Below are 8,423 nucleotides of genomic sequence, written 5' to 3'. Positions count from 1 at the left end.
ACATGAGAGTAAAAGGAGTATTCCCTACCCGTAGGGTTAGCGATCCTCCATATATCAAATAAGTTCTAATTTTTTATGTAGGTATTCAAGAATTCGCTTGAATAGGAGGTAGGGGTTCGCCGGGTAGAGGATCTATCCAAATACTGGTCTAGCACACAGTTAAGGTCCCCTCCAATGACCAGGTTAGTATGGGAGATATCTGGAATCAGGGCAAGGACTGAGGGGTTATCAATGTTTGGCCCATAGATATTTAGTAGAGTTACTGAGGTAGAGTGGAGTTCTCCTATTACGATCACATACCGACCCTCTTTATCCGCAATAGTGGTTTTATGTAGAAAGGGAATTCCTTTCCGTACCAGAATCGCGGTGCCTCTCATTTTGGCAGAGAAGTTAGAGTGATACACTTGCCCCACCCACCTACACTTAAGTCTGCTATGAGAGTTATTCTTCAGATGGGTTTCTTGCAAAAATATAATATCAGACGAGAGTGCTTTCAAGTGGGCTAGGACCTTGCCTCTCTTCATTGGTTCGTTTCAACCCTTGACATTCCAGGAAGTGAATGTAAGCCCCGCCCTCCTCTCGTTTGTAGTTCCTATGGTGGCCTGCATACCATGTAACTTGATAAAAAGGTAACGATCAGCATATGTAGCACCTACACCCGAGCAGTATCCAACCCACCCCTCCCCCTGCCAGCACCTTTACTTCCCACCCTTCCCACCCTGTTCCCCTAATTTCCTCAACACTTACCCCCCATCAACCCACTTTAACAGGCATGCACAAACAGGAGAAAAAAAGGAAAAATAAAAATAATAAACACATTGTCTGGCCGATGCCAAAAAAGCACTGCGCGACCTCGAACAAGAGGTTAAACAAAAATAAAATCCCAACTATATGTTCACCTCTCACTATCCTAGAACTTCTACTAACATATGAACTGAGGAGGCTCCCGCGAATAAAGTGTTCAGTCGGCATCTAATAAACCTAAACAGAATAAATTGCAACTTAAACATATTGTGCTTTTAAGCGTCATCCTGGGTCAATCCCAGAGATAAGCAAGATATAGCCTCAAGATTATATTGCTAAACACTGCCGGTCAAAAAATAAACCATCCGCAACCGACATAGTCAGCCGTACCTTTACATACTGTGGGTCAGGAGATCGGAACAAGGATTTGCTAAATTAAACGTTCCCCCCATAATTATTTTTTTATTAAAAAAAAATATATATATATATACATCAAATCAAATCAAATTTTATTTGTCACATACACATGGTTAGCAGATGTTAAATGCGAGTGTAGCGAAATGCTTGTGCTTCTAGTTCCGACAATGCAGTGATAACCAACAAGTAATCTAACTAACAATTCCAAAACTACTGTCTTATACACAGTGTAAGGGGATAAGGAACATGTACATAAGGATATATGAATGAGTGATGGTACAGAGCAGCATACAGTAGATGGTATCGAGTACAGTATATACATATGAGATGAGTGTGTAGACAAAGTAAACAAAGTGGCATAGTTAAAGTGGCTAGTGATACATGTGTTACATAAGGATGCAGTCGATGATGTAGAGTACAGTATATACATATGCATATGAGATGAATAATGTAGGGTAAGTAACATTATATAAGGTAGCATTGTTTAAAGTGGCTAGTGATATATTTACATAATTTCCCATTTCCCATTATTAAAATGGTGAGTTGGGTCAGTGTCAATGACAGTGGTTGGCAGCAGCCACTCAATGTTAGTGGTGGCTGTTTAACAGTCTGATGGCCATGAGATGAGCTGTTTTTCTTTCCCAGCTTTGATGCACCTGTACTTCCTGGATGATGTGAACAGGCAGTGGTTCGGGTGGTTGATGTCCTTGATGATCTTTATGGCCTTCCTGTAACAACGGGTGGTGTAGGTGTCCTGGAGGGCAGGTAGTTTGCCCCCGGTGATGCGTTGTGCAGTCCTCACTACCCTCTGGAGAGCCTTACGGTTGAGGGCGGAGCAGTTGCTGTACCAGGCGGTGATACAGCCCGCCAGGATGCTCTCGATTGTGCATCTGTAGAAGTTTGTGAGTGCTTTTGGTGACAAGCCGAATTTCTTCAGCCTCCTGAGGTTGAATAGGCGCTGCTGCGCCTTCTTCACGACGCTGTCAGTGTGAGTGGACCAATTCAGTTTGTCTGTGATGTGTATGCCGAGGAACTTAAATATATATATACACACACATGCATACACACATACATACACATACACACATACATACATACACACACACACACACACACACACACACACACACACACACACACACACACACACACACACACACACACACACACACACACACACACACACACACACACATTAAAAAAAGCATATATAAAAATATATATTTAAAGAATATGTATATACATCTATATGCACATATACACATACAAACATTCATACCCCAGAATAACAATCTACACCGATTTAAAATATACACATACATAACACTAAAATGCTAAGAGAGAATAGTACAAATAGTAATTATATGTACGCACACCTACACAGCCATAAGCACTACAGAGGGCTGGTGGGACTCTAGTCGGGAGAGCGGCCCACGGCTAGACAAAGGCAGAACGGCACAAAACATCAACTTGCTAATCAGGTGTCTGCGTCTGCCCCTTCCCAACCATCACCCCCCTGCAAGCAATAAATAAATGGTATGCTAGTAAGAATAATGTAAGGATTGTAAAATAAATAACAAAACAAAACAAAAGTGGGGGAATATAAGTATATCCATCCGAAGGTGTCAGTGATCAAACCCGGAAGTAAAAATATGCATGCATGCCCTGAGCACAGCCGGGATGAAAGTCAATTTAACGTTAAATGAGAGCTCTGACTGTCATCCATTGGTCGGCTCAGCGTCTTACATGTTCGGTAGCCCTTGTTGAGCCCGTTTAATACGGTTTCACCCAATATGGTATAGTATGGATTCGAGTCCATGAGCAGAACCTAACACGCAATGAAAAGGCACTCTAACCTGTACGGGGGATTGGTGTATATCTCCGGATAAACTTCTCTGCGTCCAAAACCGAGGAGAGCCAAATCTTCTCACCGGAAGGCGGGGTAATTCTTAGTCTTGCAGGGAAGAGTAAGGCTGGGCGAAGATGGAGTTTGTAGAGTTTGGTCATGACATCACTGTAGTCGGCGCGATGCTTTGCCACATCGGGCGCATAAGCATAATCCTCATATACACGGAATGGATGCCCTTTATGTGACAGGTTTCCCCTCATTCGAGCTTCACGCAGGATAAGATCCTTGGTCTTGAAACTGTGACAACAGATGATTACTGGGCGAGGACGTTGGCCCGGTCCAGCCACTGGGACAAGGGAGCGATGTGCACGGTCCAGCTGGGGATCCGAATCCAAAACATCCGATCCCATTGCATCCTTCAATAGCTTGGCGAAGAAGTCGGTGGGGCGAGAGCCCGCCTCTACCCCCTCTGCCAGACCAACAACGCGAAGGTTATTACGTCTGGATCGGCTCTCCAGGTCTACCACTTTCACAGAAAGCCTCTGCACACTATCCTGCAATGACGTGCATAGCTTCTCTAAACTCGTCGATCCTACCAGCGTTGAATTCAGAAGCTTTCTCAAGGTCCACAATACTCTGGCCATGCGAAGCGACCGTTCGAATGATGCTCTCGATTTTGGTGTCCAGTTCAGCAATAGTGGCCTTAAGATCCTCAGCTATAGCAACACGTAGCTCCCCCAAAGCCCGGGTAAGTTCTGTAAGTGTCACGTTGTTGCATGTGCCTCCCGCCATGTCTGTCTCGTTGTTTAGTGGGGAGTAGGCCTCCGCTGTGGATTTATTGTCCTTTGGTCGCTTATTACTCGGCATTTTCATATAAAAAGTTACAATCTTGTATTAGAAAGAAACGTTTGTTGTAAAAAGTGCCATAAAGTAGGTTCAATTAGATTATTTCGCAAAAAAGTTGCAGGAGCCTCTCACGCACAGCCGTTCACTCCAACATGCTAGCTCCGCCTTGAGCTAAAAGGTTTTTCAGTAAGAAAGAGGGGCAGAGAAGTTCAAGTCTGTCAGTATTATTCATGTTTGAGAAGGCTGTACCTAAGAAAGCACAGATGGGCTTTCTGACTTTCACTGTTAGAGAGTGTCCCACCTCTATTAAGGTGTTTTAAATGCCAAAGATTAAAGTCTATTGGACAGTTGTCTTTAGAGAGGCTGGTTGATGTATGTGCTGCCTCTGTGACCTCTGATATTGAGTGCTGCGAATGTATATGTACCAATGAGTGAAGTGGGTGAGAAAAGGAAGTTGATTCCTTGGTGCAGCTATTCAAGAAAGAAATAGGGCTTAAATAGTGTTGCATAGGAATATGACTCCTGAGAATCTAGTCGATTTCCTCTAGTATGTAGGGTCATTAGGCAGGGGTACTGAGCTGATAGATTTATGGTCTATGTTGAATAAAATGATTGGTAGAAGCAAGTCCACTCGAATTCCATTTATGGTTGTGGGTCAAAAAATGTCCGTAACTGATAAAGAAAAAGCTGACTTGTTAGGGAATACATTTGCTAGGGTACATACTGTAGTTGGGTTACTTTGGATGAAGTATTTAAGCAACGCAGGTGTGAGATTTTAAATGGTCATGTTAATGTGTATAAGAAAAGAGATACTGTTGACTCTTCTTTGGATGCTGTTTTCACCATACATGAGGTGCGTTTAGCCTTAAAAGGCTGTGGATATACAGTGAGGCGGAATCTAAAACAAAAATCCAGAAAATCACATTGTATGATTTTTAAGTAATTAATTTGCATTTTATTCCATGACATAAGTATTTGATACATCAGAAAAGCAGAACTTAATATTTGGTACAGAAACCTTAGTTTGCAATTACAGAGATCATATGTTTCCTGTAGTTCTTGACCAGGTTTGCACACATTGCAGCAGGGATTTTGGCCCACTCCTCCATACAGACCTTCTCCAGATCCTTCAGGTTTCGGGGCTGTCCCTGGGCAATACGAACTTTCAGCTCCCTCCAAAGATTTTCTATTGGGTTCAGGTCTGGAGACTGGCTAGGCCACTCCAGGACGTTGAGATGCTTCTTAAGGAGCCACTCCTTATAGTTGCCCTTGCTGTGTGTTTCGGGTCGTTGTCATGCTGGAAGACCCTGCCACGACCCATCTTCAATGCTCTTACTGAGGGAAGGAGGTTGTTGGCCAAGATCTCGCGACACATGGCCCCATCCATCCTCCCCTCAATACGGTGCAGTCGTCCTGTCTCCTTTGCAGAAAAACATCCCCAAAGAATGATGTTTCCACCTCCATGCTTCACGGTTGGGATGGTGTTCTTGGGGTTGTACTCATCCTTCTCATCCTTTTGTAAAGCCTGGTAAGGACCCTTCATGTGCTGATATTTATAGAACAATAGCACTGACCTCTAACTTGTGTAAACTGATGCAAAAGATGATAGTCAGTAGATTGTCATATTTCCTGGAACATAGAGGTTTATTGAGTCAATGTCAAAGTGGATTCCATAAAGGTAGATCTACTTTGGATGCATTAGTAAAGGTGAGCAATGAATTTGAAAAACCTCTGGTCATGAAAGAAGTAATGGCTACTGTCTTTTTTTTACATTGAAAAGGTTTATGACACTATGTGGAGAAAAGGCCTACTATATAAGATGGAAAGAATTGGTATTGGTGAGAGATTATATAACTGGGCTATGGCCTTATGTAACCGCTCTTTTCAAGTTAAAATTGGAGCATTTTTGTTTGATGACAATGGTATTCCTCAAGGCAGTGCTATCAGTCCTATTTTCTTCAACATTATGATTAACAATGTGTTTTCGAATGTAGGTAGAGGTATTGGGGCTTCCCTATATACTGATGTGGCTATTTGGGGGGGAAGGAATGTTTCTCATGTGATCAAATCTATTCAACAAGCTATAGTGGATGTTCAAAGATGGTTGATTGACTGGGGTTTTAAATTGTCGGTGGCAAAGTCTTTTATGTTCTTCTTGAATAAGAAAGTTTCAGATAATATACAGTTGTTTCTGTATGGACAGCCTATAAGGCTGGTTTCTAGGTACAAATATTTGGATCTATTGTTCAATGAGTGATATAAATGGAAAGATAATGTCAATGTTGAAACAAAGTGTAAGAAGGTGATGAATCTTATGCGCTCGGTCTCTGGTTATGAATGGGGTGCCGACAGACAATCGTTGATTGATATTTATAGAGCTCTGATCAGGACGACAATTGATTACGGGTGTATAGTTTATGGAACAGCGCTGAAGATTTTGCTTCAGAAGCTGGACAAAATCCAGTGTATAGCTTTAAGGATATGCATTGGTGCATTTACATCAACATCTGTATGTGCCTTACTAGTGGAGACAGGTGAGATGGCTTTGGATATACGGCATAAAAAATGGTCATTAGCTTATTGGCTTATGTTGAGAGGCTGAGGTTGTGCAATCCCACTGCTACTGTTCAAGATGATGGTTGGGAACATACTAGTAGACAAGGTAGTGGTTTTGGTTGGACAGTTGAAAAGCTTTTTTATTTAACTAGACAAGTCAGTTAAGAACAAATCTTATTTACAATGACGGCCTACCCCGGCCAAACCCTAACCCGGACGACACTGGGCCAATTCTGCACCGCCCTATGGGACTCCCAATCACGGCTGGGATGTGATACAGCTTGCTCATGAGAGTGGTTTGAGGGACTTGGAGGTTGGCCCTTCTGTGGTGATAGGGGATATTCTTCCATAGTTACTCCCAGATCCTGTTGTTGATCTAACCTTGGTAGAGAAGAGGAAAGATTGGTCAGAAGTCAGTGATATAGGGAAACTGGTTGACAATTACATTGGTAGAAGTTTCTAGCCTTTTTTACCTCTTTTCACAGATGGATCCAAGGACCCAGATAGTGGGCGCACAGGAGCAGGCGTTTACATTCCTGAATTTAATGTGCAGATATGTAGAAGATTAAGAGATTAACTTTCGGTATACTCAGTTGAACTGTTGCCGATAATAGTTGCCCTCCAGTGTGTGGAGGATATGGGGGAGGGTATGCTAGTAGGGCTCTTTTGTATTTTCTCAAAAGTACTGATTTAGGAAGGAGGATTTAGAAATGTTGTAAATCGTGATTGACTACACACTACAGCAGGTGGCGGCATACACGGACCGCCATTATATCATAGAAGAAGCTCAAACCACAGAGTTGTGGCTCGCTCAGGTGGTGTTGTCTGTATTCTTTGATACCATTTTGTATCTAATTTTACTTAACCTAGTCTGCAATCAAGTTTGCTTAGGTAAATATACACAGCTAGCTAGCTCGTAAACACTGTCAAAGATGCAACAGTTTTCTGCCGGGGTTTCTGTTGTTGAACATCACTGCGACGATTAAACCCATCAGTACCAGCATAGCGGTTGGTATGTGTTTTACTATTTTCACGAATGTTGTATACCAGAGTGGATCTCCTAAAAACAGCAGGTAATATGAACATTTAGTATCGGTGTGGTAAGGTTTATTTTGGGGGGTATTTCCTAGATGTATTAATGGCATTGCAGCTTTAGTTTCTTTTAACATATCCTCGTTTGTAGTAAGTAAATGTATTGTGGTCCTTCCTTAGCTACTTGCATCTCTCTGGCTCAGCCGGAACACCTCTGGCCCTTAAGATTGTGTGCTTTTGAATATAATTAGCTGTTTTAACTTTGAAATGCCGAATGACATCCATGTGACAAACCATGGTCTAACGTAGCCGATGTTGAATGCGATCCCTTTTCTGGCTGTGGGGTAATGAGTGACAACCAGCAAAATGGGCTATATCGTAAAAATTCATAAATAAAATGTCTTAATTTCAGGTTAGTTATAGGGTTAACGATGTGGAAATTGTATAAATAGGTGGGATTTAGCCATTTGTTATGCCATTCTCAAATGCTAGTAGGAACTAGTGAACTCGGAAATGCCCGACTTGTCTCATTGAAAGCTACACGTATATAACTATACAAGTTGGCAATTCAAATAATCAGAATTTCTTAGTTACGACTAGTATTTTTATTTTATTTTATTTATTATTATTTTATTATTCATAATACAAAAATCAACTTACATTGCTACATCAAACATGTCTAGGAAACCAAACACAGGTATTAACATTGCTCAAAAATACAAAAAAGAAACCATTTAAGTGCAATTATATTCACTCTGAAAATATCTTATTATAATGATTCATGAAGATGTTATTTTTTTTGTTATTCACTAGGGTTGGTGTTTCAATAAGATAATTAAATTCAATCAGTAAAATTTGTAATTTTGGTATAGAATTTTGGAATTTTTGTTTGTGTATAAAGTATTTGGCAACAAGAATTTTAAAAATTAACAATCATTTCAGTGGTTTTGTTATCATTGCAATAGTAACATATTATATA

This window comes from Oncorhynchus keta, chromosome 6 (genome assembly GCF_023373465.1).
Source record: "Oncorhynchus keta strain PuntledgeMale-10-30-2019 chromosome 6, Oket_V2, whole genome shotgun sequence".
NCBI classification, from domain to species: Eukaryota; Metazoa; Chordata; class Actinopteri; order Salmoniformes; family Salmonidae; genus Oncorhynchus; species Oncorhynchus keta.
This window is presented reverse-complemented; position numbering follows the sequence as displayed.